The following is a 17016-nucleotide window of genomic DNA, read 5'->3' as shown; positions in this document are numbered from 1 at the left end:
CAGCCCTTTTGCCCTAGCTCTGATAAGGACATGGGAAGAGAGGCTACAGGACCTGAGGACATCCTGCTCTGGTCTCAGAGGCCATATGGCTACCAGGGGATAACTGAGACATCCCAGGACCTGGAAGCGGGACAAAGAGCCATCCCTGCTTGACGAGGATAAGAGGGTATGTGGAAAGGAAGGCCTTCCCACCAGAACCACCACATACATGTCTCTGGTGAAGTTTGAAGCCATTGACCTTCTCCTTCTGCTTGAAGCTCTCCTTTCTGCGAGCTCCTGTTTTCATCACTGACCAACCCATCTTTCCTTAAGAACCACTCTCTCCTAGGGAGAAGCTCTAAGGTTCATCTTTATCTTCACAAAACTGGGAGCTTTATGTAATTTGTACCTTCATATGGATGGTTCCCAGTTCTTGACCCTTTTACCTATACTTTAATTCCAAACGCTTCCTGATTTGTCCCCTTCATCCTGCCCTGCCCAGACCTGAGCGTCCTCTGCCGGGGACTGGATGGCTCCCTACTACCTAACCAAGCTAGTCTAGGTCCTGCTGGCTTGCTGGGTCTTCTTTGATCTGCCCTGGCCTTATCTACTCCCACTTACTTCCCAGCTGGACAGTGTGATGGCCATGGGTGCAGGACAGGGAGAAAACCGGGTATTTGGGCGGGCACAAGTGTAGATGACTGCACCACCAAACAAAAATTCCCTAGTGTCAGCAGCAGAAAAATACTTTTTACATAAAATCAATAACAGAAATGCTTAGGGTAAAGCATGTTTTTAAAGGCATTAGTGGGAATGATTCAGAATAAGCAGACCCAGGGTGTGGATGTGAGCTCAGAACAGCTTCTCTGGTGTGAGATCTGGGACCCCCTCCAACAACTGCCCAGTACTTTCTAACCACTCCTCCTTTCCTGACCCAGTATTGCTCTGTGGGTTGAGTGTGTCCTCATAAAAGATATGTTGAATTCCTAACCCCAAGTACCTCAGAATGTGACCTTCTTTGGAAATGGGGTCCTTATAGATGTCATTAGTTAGGATGAAGTCATTCGGATGGGCCCTCATCCACCATGACCAGTGTCCTTATAAGAAGAGGGAAGACAATGGGAAGATAGACACACAGGGAGAACACCACGCGAAGACACAGAAACATAGAGACACAGAGGGAAGACAGCCAGGGCAAGATGGAAGCAGAGATTGGAGTGACACTCCCACAAGCCACAGAATGCTTGGAGTCACCAGAATCTGGGAAAACCAAGGAAGGATCCACATCTGGAAACTTCGGAGAGAAGATGCCCCAACTGGTGGCTTCATTCTGGGCTTCCAACCTCCAAAACTGTGAGAAATACATCTCTGTTGGTTGAAGCCCCCCAGTTTGTGGTACTTTGTTCTGGTAGCCATAGAAAACGGAGGAATATGGTATGTCTGTTCTCTCATGCTCCACCCCATCATCCGGGTTCCCTGCGTGTTCTGCAGCCTGCTGTGCCAGCCTGGCGACTGTGTCCTTCACCGAACTGCATGGTCATGCCAGGGGCCGGTGGCTTTGGGAAGCAGGCACATTTATTTTTGCAAGACAGCCTTTTGGTATCGCCCACAATTTCTTACACTTATCAGCATCTCATACCTTATAGAGGAAAGTATCTTTCATGCTCACTGCACATGCAGCTGTTTCTTAGGCTATTAAGAAACTCTGGGATTCTGTAACAGAAATGGCAGGAGTGTAAGGCTGGTGCCCTGAATACGAAGCACTGTCCTGGGGAGAGGCCAAATGGGAAGTGGGCTGAGCAGTGTGACAGTGCCATGTGACGGCCTCTCTGGACCCTGTTCCACCTCCTCCCTGCTTCATGGCCTTCGTACAGGCCACTCTCTCTGCTGGGGACTGTCTAACCCGAATCTTTGTCCTACTAAAGAGCTCAACTCAAGTGTCACCTTTCACCTACAGGAGTTCTCTTGTCCCCCTTGCTTTTCACATCCTTCCCAGCCCATTCTTTGTTTGCTTCCTAACTTCTATTATGATTTGTCACTGTTTTATTTATTTATTTGCTCTCTTATTTATGGCCATAGTGAGCTCTCTGAGTGTAAGAGCTATGCCAGGTTTACCCCCACGCTCTCTTTACGGGGCTCCGGTCCCCAACACACAGCAAGTGCTCAGAACCTGTGGAAAGCATTCCTGCTTAAAAAGCTCAGTGACGTGTGTGCAAACATGCTAGACGCCATCCAGGGCATTCTGATTTCTATCACACTAAACCACTGGGCTTCCAGACCTGCTTCGCATGGGCCCCCAGGCTTAATGCTGAGTTGTAACCTATGGATCCTGTCCTTTGGTGGTTCTTTGTCTTCACCTTTCTGATCCTCATTCTCAACCATGCTGTATGCTCTCCATGGGTGACTGATGGAGACTTGGGCTTTGGAAACAGGGGCTTCTTTAGGAGGCTCCTGCATGCATTCCCAAACATCTAACTGCACACTCACTCAGGAAAGCCACAGACAGGGCCTGCCAAGGCAGGGGAGACACTTAGGGCCATCCCGGGTGTCTGTCGTGGCCCCCTTACTGTTCCTGCTTCTGCTCGGGCTCCTCTCAGCAGCTCGGTGGTGGTGGTGGGGGGTCTATTAAAATGAAAGTTGGCCCCTGTCACTGTGCTGCACAGAATGACCCATGGCTCCCCTCACCACGAGGAGTGAAAGCCCCGTGCCTCACTGTGCCTACCACAGCCTCTGCGGTATGGCCACAGCTACCCCTGTGATTCATCTCCCCTGCCTACCCAGATGAACGCATGTCTGTCTCTGCCACCTCCAAGTCTTAGTTCAAATGTCACCTTCTCAGCGGACCCATCTGGGCCACCCTATTTTGGGAGTCACTGAACTTTTTATTGTGAGGCAGTTGTAGATTCACATGTAGTTTCCAGAAATAAAACAGGCAGAGCTCCTGGGCTCCTCCCACAGTGTCCTGAAGTGGTAACATGTTGCAAACCTCTACTCCATAGCACAACCAGGACACTGTCGTCAAGGTAAAAAAATATGATATATTTACAGTTGATACAGTCAAGGTAGGAAATATCTCCATCGCCACAAGTATCACTCCTGCTGCTTTTTTCTAGCCACGCCCCCTTCCCTCTGGCCCCGCCCCCTCCATAGTCCTGGCGACTTTGTCATTTCAAGAATGTCAAGAATGTCATATAAATAGAATCATATAGTATGAGGGTAGGCTTACTGTATGCTGTAAGTCTACCCTTAGAGATAGACTTTTTCTTTTTTTTTTTTAACTGAGAATAATTCTCTGGCGGTTCCCCCAGGTTGTGGGTGTTTCAATAGAGTTCCTTCCTTTCCATTGCTGAGTAGTAAGTATTCCACAGTGAGGAGGTGCCAGTTTGTTTGATCGTTGGCCCCGTGAAGGACAGCTGGGTTGTTCCCAGTTTGGGGCTATTACAAATAGAGGGGCTCTGGAAATTCCTGTTTAGGTTTTTGGGTGAACACAAGTTTTCATTTCGCTAAGATAAACAGCCAAGAGTACAACCTCCAGGTTGCCTGTTTTTGCATGCTTAATATTTTAAGAAATTCAGATCATTCTATCTTGAACTGTAAACTACCCTCGCACACCCAGAAACACCCGACATCTTTCACCCTACTCTGCTTTCCTATTTCCCCTTCTCCCATACTCTAAGAGCCTATTTCTGAGATGCATCGCGTCTGCTGTGTGTTCCTCAGGCATCCCCGCTGTCATTCTGGGCTAGAGCAGGCATAAGAGGCGCTGATTCTGGCACCAGGCCTGACGGCAAGCCTCTGGCCAATGTCCTTCCTCAGGGGGACGTTTGCTGGGATTATGAGGGCACAATGAGGCCAAGGTGCCCATGAGCGGCGTCATGGGGCTGTGACGACCAGATAGAGCCCATGCATGGATCCCCCAGATAAAGCAGTCCCCTAGCCTTACCACCAAGTCACACTGAGCTCAAAAACCAAATCAGTGCTATCCCCAAATAAAGTTTCCTGCTCAGGAAAGGTTTCACTCAGAAACTGATCTATGACCTGGCCAAGCAAAGCCGCAGTCCATGCAGATCCCCTACCCCCAGTCGAGCTTCAGGGCACCCACCAGTACCAGGGGAGGGATTCTTTCTGCATATAGCAGAAAGGATTCTAGTTAAAGCATTCAGAGAGACCCAGAGGCAGGAGAATCAAGACAGGACGGTGTTTCATGCTGAAAAGTGAAAACCAAATAAACAAAGCTGCCCGTCGTGGCAATGGGCCAGCTCAGCTGTGTAAGTGAACGGCAAAAACATTCCTCGGTTCTGTGGAAGCCCCTGGAAGAAATCCAGAACCTTGTGTACTTAGCCTGACTGGGGGCTTGTTGTCATTATTATCATTACCACAAATTCATCTATTTCTTAATACATTGGTTTCTTTCATTTTGAACACTTGCTTGGCATTTGCACTGATTAGGTGAATGCTGGAACAAATCATTAAATGATTTTGTAAAATAATGCTTTGGTTTTAATTCAAAGTGGAAATGTTTATAGTGTTCCCATTAACACCAGATGATGTCAGCCTGACTATTGTGCTGCTTTTTCAAAAACACACAGGGCTGAAAAAAGCCTTCCCAAACAATCCAAAATGAGTCAAGGCTCTAAAAAGACTTTTCTCCATAACTTCCCTCCTCTGGGATTTGGCCCCAGCAGCAAAACCCATGAGGATGCTGGGAGCACAGAGGCTCTGAATTGGGAACTCACATGTCTTGTCATCTGAAGCATCATTCAGAGAGATGACGAGTGTCACTGTCCGTGTCCCCTCCCAGCCTGGCTCTGTGGGCTGTGACATCTCTGTGCTTTGATTCCTGTGACTCCTGTACCCCCTTTTCTTTCTGACCCCTTCTTCTCCTCCACTTTATCTTTCCTTTTCTTCCCTCTTTTCCCCCACTCCACGCTAAACCAACTAAACTAACCAAGTAATCCAACTAGACCTCATCCCCAAAGCATCAGAGTTCCTAATGGAAATACAGCTGTAGCCTCGGTGCTGTAAACTGCCATCCTCACCCAGGAACCATAACACCCCCCCCAACTCAGCCCTGGACAACAGGAAGGAGGAGAGGGTATCTAGGCCCAGGGAGTGACTTGTGCCAGGGGGCAGTTCTCAGTGTTCCTCTCCAAGCAGAGACCAGCAGGCCTCTGCCTAGATCCACCCTGTACAAGCCCCATGTGGACCTTGTCCTGGCCACCTGTGCCTCCTCAGTACCCCCAGAGAACCAGGGTCTCCTCACAGTGCTCTGGGGTGGAGGGGTGGGTCTGAAGAAGGAGGTTTTGTTGCAGGCTTCAACATGATATCTGGGGAAGATTATTATCAACCTGTGGAGAAAGGAAAATCCATTTCTAGAGTCCTCAACGACTAAACTATAAATTCTTAGTGAGCACTGCAGGCCAGGACAGGCAGGTACCAGCCCAGGCCTGCATCTTGAGTCAGGGAACCACAGTAGGGACTGCTGTCCTCAGAATCAGAGGCCCCAGAGCCTGGATCCACAGGCCGAGCCATACTGGGCTGATCTCATGGTGGCATCTGTGTTATTCTGCTCAAGCTGCCATAACAGAGGACTACAGACTGGGTGACTGAACAACAGAAATTATTTTCTCACAGTTCTGGGGTCTACCAGCCCAAGATCGAGGACTGACAGGGCTAGTTTCTGGTGAGGACTCTCTTCCTGGCTTGCAGACAGCTATCTTCTCACTATGTCCTCACATAGATTTCCCTCCATGTGTATTCTGAGAGAGAGAGAGCTCTCTGGTGTCTGTTTATTGACTGATTGATTGAAAGAGTGCATGTGAGTAAGGGAGGGACAAAGGGAGAAGGAGAATCTCAAATAGGCTCCAGGAGCAGTGCAGGGCCCCACCACTCAGGGCTCGATCTCACGACCAAGACAAAATCAAGAGTTGGACACGCAACTGACAGAACCACCCAGGCGCCCTTCTGGTGTCTCCTCATATAAAGGCAGTAATCCTGTGGAATCTGAGCCCCACCCTTGTGACCTCATATAACCCTACTTACCTCCTCATAGGCCCCATCTCCACATACACTCACATGGGGGCTTAGAGAGAGCTGGACAGGAAGAAGGAGTGGGCCATGATGCCCTGTATATAGCCCACTAGCCTGCCTATGAGAAGACCAGGCATCCTCTCCCCACCTCCCTCCCCGACGCAGTGGGGAGAACGTAGTGAATGCTGCGCGCCTGCTGGGTTGTGTGGCATTCTCACGAGCTCACACGTGTGGAGCCTTGAGAAGCAGAGAGAAGCTATCAGGGGGCAGGGGCAGGAGATTAATCTCCTCATTTTTTCATGGTGCCCCTGGAAGCCAGCCCCTGAATTAACAGCCCTAGCTGCCATCTCTCTCTGACATGATGCCTCTCTAGTATCTGTTTCTAAACCTAGACTCTGAAAAAGCCACCATGTGCCTGTGGACCAGAATTAGGGACGTGCTGCCCTTGTGGCTGTTGAATGAAGAACAATCTAGAATGTGGCCTGGAGTGCAGGGCAGCTTGGTGGACCTAGCAGCTGCACGGACCAAAAAGAGAGCTGCCTGCCTCAGGAAAGAGGGTGTGTGTGTGTGTGTGTGTGTGCGCGCGCGTGCGCGAGTGCATGTGCACACACGTGTGTGAGTGTATACAGGCAATGAGAGTCATTGCCGTGAGCCCTAGCAATTAGCTATGACACTGGGAGGCTGGAAACATGGCCCAAGCTGACTGCACGATTCAGCACCTTGGGTCACAGTGTTCCCAAAAGCCTGTAGTCCTGGCCTGGCACAAGGACCCTAAGAGACTGGGGAGCCCAGTGGGGAAGACATGCATTATGGCAGATGTCTGAGCAGTGTGTCCTCAGAAACCACGGCCCTCTGTAGAAGTGTGTGTGTGAGTATGTGTGAGGGAGGGGTTAGTTGGTATGTAACACTGATCCCTACTTGAGATAACCCAAGAAGAAGCTGAAGCAGAGATGTGACTCTCACATGGGGTGGGGAGGGCAACTCGGCCCTTCTGCAGCCAGCGCTCTGAGCTGGGTAGCTAGGGATGTAGATATCTGCTTCTACCCTTGGCAGAAAAGAGGTAAGAGGACCCAAGCTTTTAGAAAAGGTAATGATATTTTAAAAGAAGATTGAAATTACTTAACTGGCAGCCACTAATGGGTGTCAGGAGTCTCACATACAGTGTTGACAGCCAGCCCTAACTTGAGTCGTATGGTGTCTGCTAGCCCCTCAGTTACCTGAATTGGTCATGGAATACGCTCCCCTCTATGGGACACCTATGCAGCAGGTTTCTGGAGTCCCCCGGGCATTCTAGGCCAGTACAGCTCTAGAGATATAGCAGGCCAGACACAGTCCCATTCCATGGAGCTTGCCCTTAAGCGGGAGGAGACGATGAGCCACGAACAGAGTAAATCAGTAAATTTCACTGTGTACCAGAAGTCAGGTGCCACAGAAAAAGAAAAGTCAGAAAAATAAAAAGAAGAGAGGTGGGCAGTGATAGGACAGGCAGAGGAGTTACAACTGTGCTCTAAGAAAGGCCTCCAGGGAGGGTGATATTTGAGAAAAGATGGAACAGGAGTGACCCAAGTGGGTATGTGGAGGAAGAACCTTCCAACTAGAAGGAGTCAGTGCAAAGGCCCTGAGGCAAATAAGGAAGAGTTCATGAGTAAGGTTTACATGGGGCCACTATGGAAGAGTGGAAAGAGGATGGTGTCCACATAAATCAGGGCCCTCCTCCATGTGAAACTCAAAAAGTCCCCTCACCTCCAGACTCTCTGAGTCACAGGCCTTTTCCAGGCCACGAGGCCAACCCCTCATGAAGAAAGACTTTATCTCATTGAGCACATCCCACTCAGTCTCGACTTGATACCAGATTTCTAATTTCAGCCATTGGGACTCCGTTTCCCAGCGGCTCCTTGCATCACCTTCCCCGGTGGTGGGTAAGCTTTCTTTGTGTCTGCTTTACTTTTCACTCCTCTGATCATGGTTCATACTCCTCAAGGTACACCCTGCTTGGCTGCCTCCAACCCCACTGACTCCTGACTCAGTCCAGCTCTTGTAATCTTTTACTTCAGAATCTATAAAATACACTCCCACCCCCAGGTTCTCCTGGGCCCAGAGTTATGGTCAGGACCAGTTAGCCCTCACAGGGCATTGGATGAAATGATTCATTAGATCTTTCCTGGATCCCAAGAGAAATCTCTAAAAATGTAATACATTCCTCACTGCCTTAGAATCCAAGGCAATGAACACATTTCACCCTTCCTGCAACACGCAGTCGTGATACAATACTACAGAATCTTAACACATTTAGCTGGCTCCTTGGGAACATTTATTGCCCTCTTCTTTAGATGCAAAGAGAGAGACCCCAGGGAAGACCCTGCCATGTACGTGCTTGCAGAAACACATGCTTTCAGCTGGTTTTCTTCATTTTTTCTTTTGTTATTGGACTTGCCCTCACCAAAGTAGAATGAAGACCTCAGCTCTGTCCCTCCTGAGCAGCAACATTTAGCAAAATTCCTTCCTGATTGAGAGATGCTGTTTTCTGTCATCAAGTTTCCTTCCCGCAGTAACTCCTGTTCAGCATTACCAGACCCTCTGAGGTACGCTTCAGTCTACACCTTATATTCTCGTCCGGGCTTCCTGCCCGCACAAGCTCTCCCTCCAATTAGATGGTGCTCTTTCTGAGAGAAGGAGCAGAACATGTAAACCTCTGCAGGTATTTTCTTGGCCACCGAGGAGCCGTAATATACCAGGACCTCAGAAGACCTGCTGAAGTAGCTCTAAACTGCTTCTGAGGTTCCTGTCAGAACAGCCCCATGTCTCATCACTTCTAGGGGCCTGAACTCTCCGGCTCCATGGAGAAGTGTCTTCAGGCCCCACAGCAAAATTGTACACAGTAAAGTTCTTTATGTGGGATTTGCACCCCCATGTAGCTGTGCTGTAAAAGCAAACCTTTCCAAAATCTCCATGGTTTAAAAGGACAATGTTCTATTTCTTACTCATGCTCCAAGTCTGCCACGGGCAGCTGGTGACTCTGCTCCGCTGTGTTGCTCACTCAGGAATGCCCTCTGATAGTCTCTACAAAGGGGAGCACACTGTTGTTGTGATGGAGTGTATTAGTTTCCTAGTGCTCCTATAATGAATCACCACAAACTTAACCGCCTTCACACAACACAGAGATACTGACTTAGTTATGGAAGTCCAAGTCTAAAAGAGATGAAAATCAAGATGTTGGCAGGGCTGCTTTTCTTCTGGAGGCTCTAGGGGAGAATCTGCTTCCTTCCTTTTCCACCTTCTACAGGCCACCTGCATTTCTTGGCCCATGGCCCTTTTTCCATCTCCCATCAGAGCAAGCAGTGTAGCATTTTCAAATCTCTGTCTCTTTCTCTCTGTGACTTCTGCTACCATAGTCACATCTTCTCTCTCTCTGACTCTTCTGCCTACCTCTTAGGAGGATCCTTGTGATTACACTGGGCCCACCTAGAGAATCAATGATAATCTTTTATCTCAAGACCCTCAGCATAATCACATTTGCAGTATACTCTCTCTCCAATGAGGTAATATATTTATGGGTTCCAAAGATTAACATGTGGACATTTTGGGGGGCCATTATTCAGCTTACAACACAGAGTGACAGTGTCCAGTCACACAGAAGCATATATGCCTAGAAGCATTCGCACTTCACACATTTGTTTGGTCAGTCAAGTCACATGGCCGCATCTAACTTTATGGGCAGGAAGTAGAATCTTTATTATATAGAGAATGAAGAGAATAAGAAGAAACCCCTTCAGTTCTTCTTCAGGATTAGGATGAAGAAGAACGCAAAAGGCCTTTGGGACCACAACAGCAACAAAATAAATCTAGATGAACTAAGAATTATACATTTCTATTTGGTGAATGACTTGTAGATACAGGGAAGCCCTGATTAACTGAATTTTAGGTGGAGATGAGCTCCTAATCGTTAAGTCAACCTAGCCTGGTGCAGGTAGGTAGAAGAACAGGTCTGCTATAGAAGAAGACATTGTTCCTGGGAGGCAGCCAAGATTTAAATGACAGGTTATGATTAAACAAGAGAAAATAAATATAAACCCACAAACTGAAGAAGCTGAGCAAGTCAAAATCAGAATACATATAATGGAAATCACACTCAGGCACTTTGTAGTCAAAATGTTGCAATAAATTTAAAGAAAACTGTTAGAAGAAGGAAGAGGAGAAAAGACACATTATATACTTACAAATTAAAGCTGGCATCTCATCAGAAACAATGAAGGCCAGGAGATAATGGAACAAACCCTTTGAAATGCTATAAGAAAAACACCTGCAATTTAGGATCAGTACACTACCAAAAATATCTTTTAAAATTTAAGGTAAAATAAGGCATTTTTAGATAAACAAAGGCTGAGAATCATCTCCATCAAACTCACACTACAAGAAATGTAAAGAAGATCCTTGAAGTTGATAGAAATTGATTTCATTGAGTAAGTCAACAAGGTAGAAAACACAGATTTCAAACATCAGGATTAAGAGGCAGTTTCACTAGCAGTCTGTCCTACAGACATAAAGGATTAATAAAGATTAATAGTTTTTTTAACAATTTTATGCTAAAAAATACTAACAAGTTAGATAAAAAAAATCCTTGAAAAACAATATTTATTAAAACTGACACAGGAAGAAATAGAAAATCTGAAGCTCTCCATGTTGATTTTTAAGATTGAGTGTGCAACTAAAACACTTTTGTGCTTGAAACTTTTCCAGTAACAGATGGTTTCACTGGTAAATTCTATCAAACTTGTGAGGAAGAAATTACCAGTTGTACACAGACTGTTTTTAGAGAACAGAGGAGAAACTATTTCCCAATTTTTAAATTTTTTGGCCAGCCCAACCTTAATACCAAAAACATACTAAGACATTACCAGAAGAGAAAACCACAGACCAATATCCCTCATGAACACAGACACAAACATCCTTAACAAAATATTAGCAAATTTAGCCCAGCATTCTTTTTAAAAGGATAATACAACATGACCAAAACCAAGGAAATTTTCCCAGGAATGTAAGGTTGTTTAAGTTTTTAATAGCAATCAATATAATTCATCACATTGTCAGAATAAAAGAAAAATCATATGAGCATCTCAATAGATACAGGAAAAACATGGTACAAAATTCAATAGTTCTGCAGGGTAAAAACTCTCAGCCACTAGAAAAAAATAAAGAAACTTCCTTAAAAAAAAAAAAAAAAAGAAGAAGAAACTTCCTTAACCTGATAGAGCAAACTTCGAAAAACCTACAGCTAACAGCATACATAATGATGAAATATTGGAAGTTTCACTTTAAAATGAAGAGCAAGGCAAAGCTGTCTACTCTTACCACTTCCATTCAACATTGTACTGGAGACCACTATTCACTGGGCCTGGGACAGTAGAGCAAAAAAAAAAAATAGGCATAAAGATTGGAAAGAAAGAATTGAAACAGTCTAGAACCAGTAAGTGAATTTAGCAAGGTCTCAGAGTACAAAATCAGGATTCAACTGTAAACTGTATTTCTCTGCACTTGTAGCAAACAAATAAAAATTAAATTAAAAAAAATACCATTTCACGAAACGGGCCAGAGGGAACACTTTGGGGTATTGAAATCTTGTTTATGATGGTGGTAACGCACAGTCTGAAAATAAAGAAAGCAATTCCATTAGAAAAGTATGAAATGAACAACATACTTAGGAATAAGAAGGCAAAAGACTCGTATTCTGAAAACTACAAAACATTGCTAAAAGAAATGAAAGTAGACCTAAGTAAGTAGAAAGATATACCATTTTTATGTATTGGAAGACTTAATATTGCTACACAGACAGTAGTACCCAAAAGCAGTATGTAGAGTCAGCAGACTCCCTATCCAAATCCCAATGGCATTTTTTTTACAGAAATAGAAAAAACTAAAATTTAAATGGAAACTTAAGAGACTCCAACGGCCAAAATAAATTTGAAAAGAACAAAATTGAAGGACTCATACTTCTTGATTTCAAATGAACAGACGTTTCTCCAACCAAGATATACAAATGGCCAAAAAAAGCACATAAAAAGATGCTGAACATCATTAGTCACCAGAGAAATGAACATCAAAATCATAATAAGATATCCCTTCCTACTCACCAAGATAGCTATAATAATTATTAAAAAAAAAACAGCAATAGAAAATAAACTCTGTTGGAGGGGATATGGAAAAATTGGAATTGTCTTGTATTGCTGGTGGGAATATAAATTGTGTAGCCACTGTGGGAAACAGTTTGACGGTTCCTAAAAAAGTTAAACATAGAATTACCAAATGATTCAGCAATTCTGCTTCTAGGTATATACCAAAAAGAATTGGGAAAAAGTATTCAAGCAAAAACTTGGACATGAGTGCTCATAGCAGCACTATTCATGATAGCTTAAAGGTGAAACGATCCAACATACAATGGAGTTATTACTCAACCATACGAAGGACTGAAGTAGCGACACCTGCTACAACATGGAGGAACCTTAAAAACATGATGTGAAGTGAAAGAAGCCAGATGCAAAAGGTCACATATTACATGATTGCAGAGATTGAAAATATCCAGAATCAGTAAATCTATAGATACAGAAAGCAGTGTCGTGGTTGCCATGGACTGGGGAGAAGAAGAAAGAGATACTGCTGATGAATACGGTTTTGGGTGTGGCATTATGGAAATGCTCTAAAATTAGATAGGGGTGATGGTTGCACACCATTGTGAGTATACTAGAAACCACTGAACTGTACTCTTTTAAAAGGTTTTTATTGTATATAAATTATATCTCAATTCTTAAAATTCTATGCAAAATGGAACTGCACACCAAAAAGGTGAATATTCCTCTAGCCACCTATTAGAATGACCAAAATCCAGAACACTGAGAACACCAAACATTGGAAAGGATGAGGAGCAAAAGGAACTGTCATTCATTGCATGTGGGAGTGCAAAATGGTACAGTTACTTTGGAAGACAGTTTGATGTTTCATACAAAACTAAATCTGCTACGAGATCCAGTGATCATGCTCTCTGGGATTTACAAATCCAAAGCAGGTGAAAACTTATGTCCACACACAAACCTGCACGGGCATCTTTATAGTGGCTATATTCACAGTTGCCAAAACTTGGAAACAACCAAGATGACCTTCAGTAGGTGAACAAATAAACTGGTATATCGAGCCAATGGAATATTCTTCATTACTAAAAAGAAATGAGCATGGGAAAAAAGAATGATCAAGCCATGGAAAGAATTGGAGGAAATTTAAATGCATATTCCTAAGTGAAAGAAGCCAATCTGAAAAGGCTGTGTGTAATTCCAGCTACGTTCTAGAAGATGCAAAGCTATGGAGACAGTAAAAAGACGAGTGGTTACCAGGGCCCAGGGGGAGAGAAGAGATGAAAAGACAGAGCACAGAGGATTTTTATGGCACTGAACATACTCTGTATAATACCATAGTGATGGATACATGTCACCGTACATTTATACAAGGCCTAGCTTCATATTCAAAGTAACTCGTTCAAGATGGATAACAAATCTAAATAGAAAAGGAAAACTAGGGCACGTGGGTGGCTCAGTTGGTTAAGTGGACTGCCTCTGGCTCAGGTCATGATCCTGGAGTTCCGGGATTGAGTCCCACATCGGGATCCCTGCTCTGCGAGGAGTCTGCTCCCCCTGACCTCTCTCCTCTCATGCTCGCTCTCTCTCTCAAATAAATAAATAAAAGCTTTTTTTTTTTTAAAGGAAAACTAATGGTTCTTAAAGAAAATATGGGAAAATACCTTCATGAACTTGAGGTCAGTAAAGATTTCTTAGAATACAAAAAACACTAATCATACAAGAAAAATAGTGATCAAAAGAGGGCATCAAAATTAAAACTCAGCTCATCAGAAGAGAGCATTCAGAGAATGAAAAGAATGCAGAGCCCAGAAGACCGCTACGGCCCCGGCCTCCAGCAGCTTTTACTAGCATCTCAACCTCCTCCTCCAAAGGCTTGAACCATGTAAAAGACCATGTCAACCATCTTTTCTCACTTAGAGTGACAGATGGACAGTTTATAAAGGATATGTCTGGTCCCGGCCAGTTCAAGAGCTTTCCTGTCTAACTTTAGTTTCAGGAATGCAACACAGTGAACCGGCATCTCTCTACATCTCACTGTGCTCACAAGAGGAGCTACCACCTGTCACCATACAATGCTGTTACAATCCCATTAACTACTTTCCCTGTGCTCTACCTTTTTCTCCATGACTTACTCATTCCATAACTGAAAGCCTGTATCCCCCACTCCCCTTCAGCCATTTTGCCCACCCCTCCACCACCCTCCCCTCTGGCAACCATCGGTTTGTTCTCTGTATTTATGGGTCTGTTTCTGCTGGTTTTCGTTTTTTAGATTCTACATATAAGTGGAGACATATGGTATTTGTCTTTCTCTTACTTCATTTAGCATCTTTAGGTTCATCCATATTGTCTCAAATGACAGATCTCATCCTTATTCATGATTGAGTAACGTAGTCCATTGTGTATATGCACCACATCTTCCTTGTCCATTCGTCTGTAGATGGACACTCGGGCTGCTCCCGTGTCTTGGCCTGTTGTCAGCAATGCTGCTGTAAACATGAGGGTGCAGATATTTTTTTTTCAAATTAGTGTTTCGTTTTTGTTTTCTTTGGGTAAATACCCAGTAGTACAATTACTAGATCATATGATATTTCTGTTTTTAATTTTTTGAGGAATCTCCATGCCGTTTTCCACAGTGGCGCACCAGTTTACATCCCCACTGACAGGGTATGAGGGTTTCTGTTTCTCCACATACTTGCCCACAATTTTTACATTTTGTGTCTTTTTGAGTTCAGTTATTCTCCACCTTTTTTTTTTTTTTTAAATATTCAAATGGTAGCCAAGTTCAGGCGCAAAAGGCCTTAAGGCTCACATTTGAATACCATAATGAACTTGATAGTTCTGAGACTGCCTGCATCCTACCTCCGCTTGCTCAGGAAGTATCTTCTGTAAAATTTGTACCGTGACTACTACGGCACCTCAGATGTTGGAGCACCTCACAGAATTCTCCATGAAATTTCAATAAGCTGCGCAACGTGCCGGGATTATTACCTTCAGTGTCGGGAAGATTTCCCAGCGTCCCTGGAACCCACACTCGGAAGTGCAGGCCTGGAGCTTAAACCCAGACTCTCGGCCTCCACACCCAGCCCTCCCACCTCACTGCCGGGCCTGGCTGTGAGATGATGGTGAAAATCTTATCACTAATTCTGCTCGTCAGCACCGGGGGCGAACCCGTGTGCAGGCCGCACGCAGCAGAATTTTCAGAATAGCGGGGATCGCGGTCGCTCGTTTTGCCCGTCCCGGCGTGAGCAGGCGCAGTGCGAGCTGCCCTCACCGGGCCGCGGAGGCTCCTGGGAACACGGGGTGTTGTTTCCCGGCAGCGAGCAGCCCGCGGACCTCCAGGAAGCAGCAGACCTGCCAGGTTTGCTTCCCGGGATCCGTAGCCACCGGCGGAGAAGGAGTGAGCAAACCGCCTCGGGAGAGAATCTCAGCAGGCCGTCCCTGGGGTGTGGGCCTTCGAGACTCGGGAACACACGGTTGCCGGCAGCTTTTTGGTTGGCTGATCTGAGCCTTCGAGTCCTGGTTCCGTGGCGAACTACCGAAGCCGTTGCTCGCTGACGAAGCAAAGTGAGGAGAGTTTGACGGAAAACGGAACGCCCAGAGGGCTCGTTCCGCGGCCTGCCGACACCCTCCCGGCTTTCTGTCCGGACTCCTACACAGCGGATGCGTGTGCGCTGGGCGGGGAAGAACGGGAAACGAGGCAGAAGCTGGCAGAGGGTAAAAGGAGGAGGACAGGCCTGAGGTGGGAGCCGCCCGAGAGGCAAGAGCGCTGGAGCGACAGCGGACAAAACAAAACGGGCAGATGCTAGAATCGCGGCGGTGGGCAGGGGTGCGGGCCGGGGTCGGGGGCATATTTCAAGGTTTCAAAGCCATGGGCCCGCCCGTTATTTTCCTTTCAACCGGAAGCCTCCCGTAACTTGATCAAAGCACAAGTGTTTGAGATATGCCTACTGAGAACAAGAAAAGCTTCTCCCCACCTCCCCTTGATAATCTCTCTCCCCTTCTCCCACCCCACCGCTCCCCGTTAAACAACAGCACAGGAAACACATGATGGATACAACCAGAGTAACACATTTGAAGCCGCACAAATTACTCCAGCGGACAGGGGGCCAGGCTTTGCAGACACCCAGTAAGATGAGGCACCTGCTTATTTGGGTTTTGCCACATCTAGCTGTTACTGGAGATTACTGCTTCCTTATCACCATGGTTCCTACAAGGTGGAATGTGCTGGAGCCCCTGAGCATTCGGAGTCATTTCCAAAAATGCTTTTACAGGAAATTGTGCAAATAATACTATTTCTTAAGGGAGAAACAATTTTGACAACAATGCCCTTTTTTCAAGTCACACCAAGTAACATATTACTTTTTGAATTAGAAAATAATTGAACCAGATTTTTTTTTTTTTTTTTTTTTTTTAGATTTATTTATTTGAGAAAGAGAGGCTCGCTGAAGCCAGGGGCAGTTAGAGGAGAAGAGAGAATCTTTTAAGCACACGCCAACCTGACTGCAGAGCCCATCTTGGGGCTTGATCTCATGACCCTGAGATCAAGACCTGAGCTGAAAACAGTAGCAGGACACTTAAACCCACTACACCACCCAGGCGCCCCCAAACCAGTATTTTTTTAAGTGAATGGACTGTAGATTGTATAATAGATATTTAAAACAGCAGTAAAGGAGGCTAAAGTGGGCAAGTTTCACTTCGTAAGTAGTTGATATTCTATTGTGCTTGTGGCTTGAAAGGCAGCATTTAGGGGCTCCTGGGTGGCTCAGTGGGTTAAAGCCTCTGCCTTCGGCTCGGGTCATGATCTCAGGGTCCTGGGATTGAGCCCCATATCGGGCTCTCTGCTCAGCAAGGAGCCTGATCCCCCCCGCCCCCGCCTGCCTCTCTG

Source organism: Lontra canadensis, unplaced genomic scaffold (assembly GCF_010015895.1).
Source record: "Lontra canadensis isolate GAN:19392208 unplaced genomic scaffold, GSC_riverotter_1.0 scaffold17, whole genome shotgun sequence".
Classification (NCBI taxonomy): Eukaryota; Metazoa; Chordata; class Mammalia; order Carnivora; family Mustelidae; genus Lontra; species Lontra canadensis.
This window is presented reverse-complemented; position numbering follows the sequence as displayed.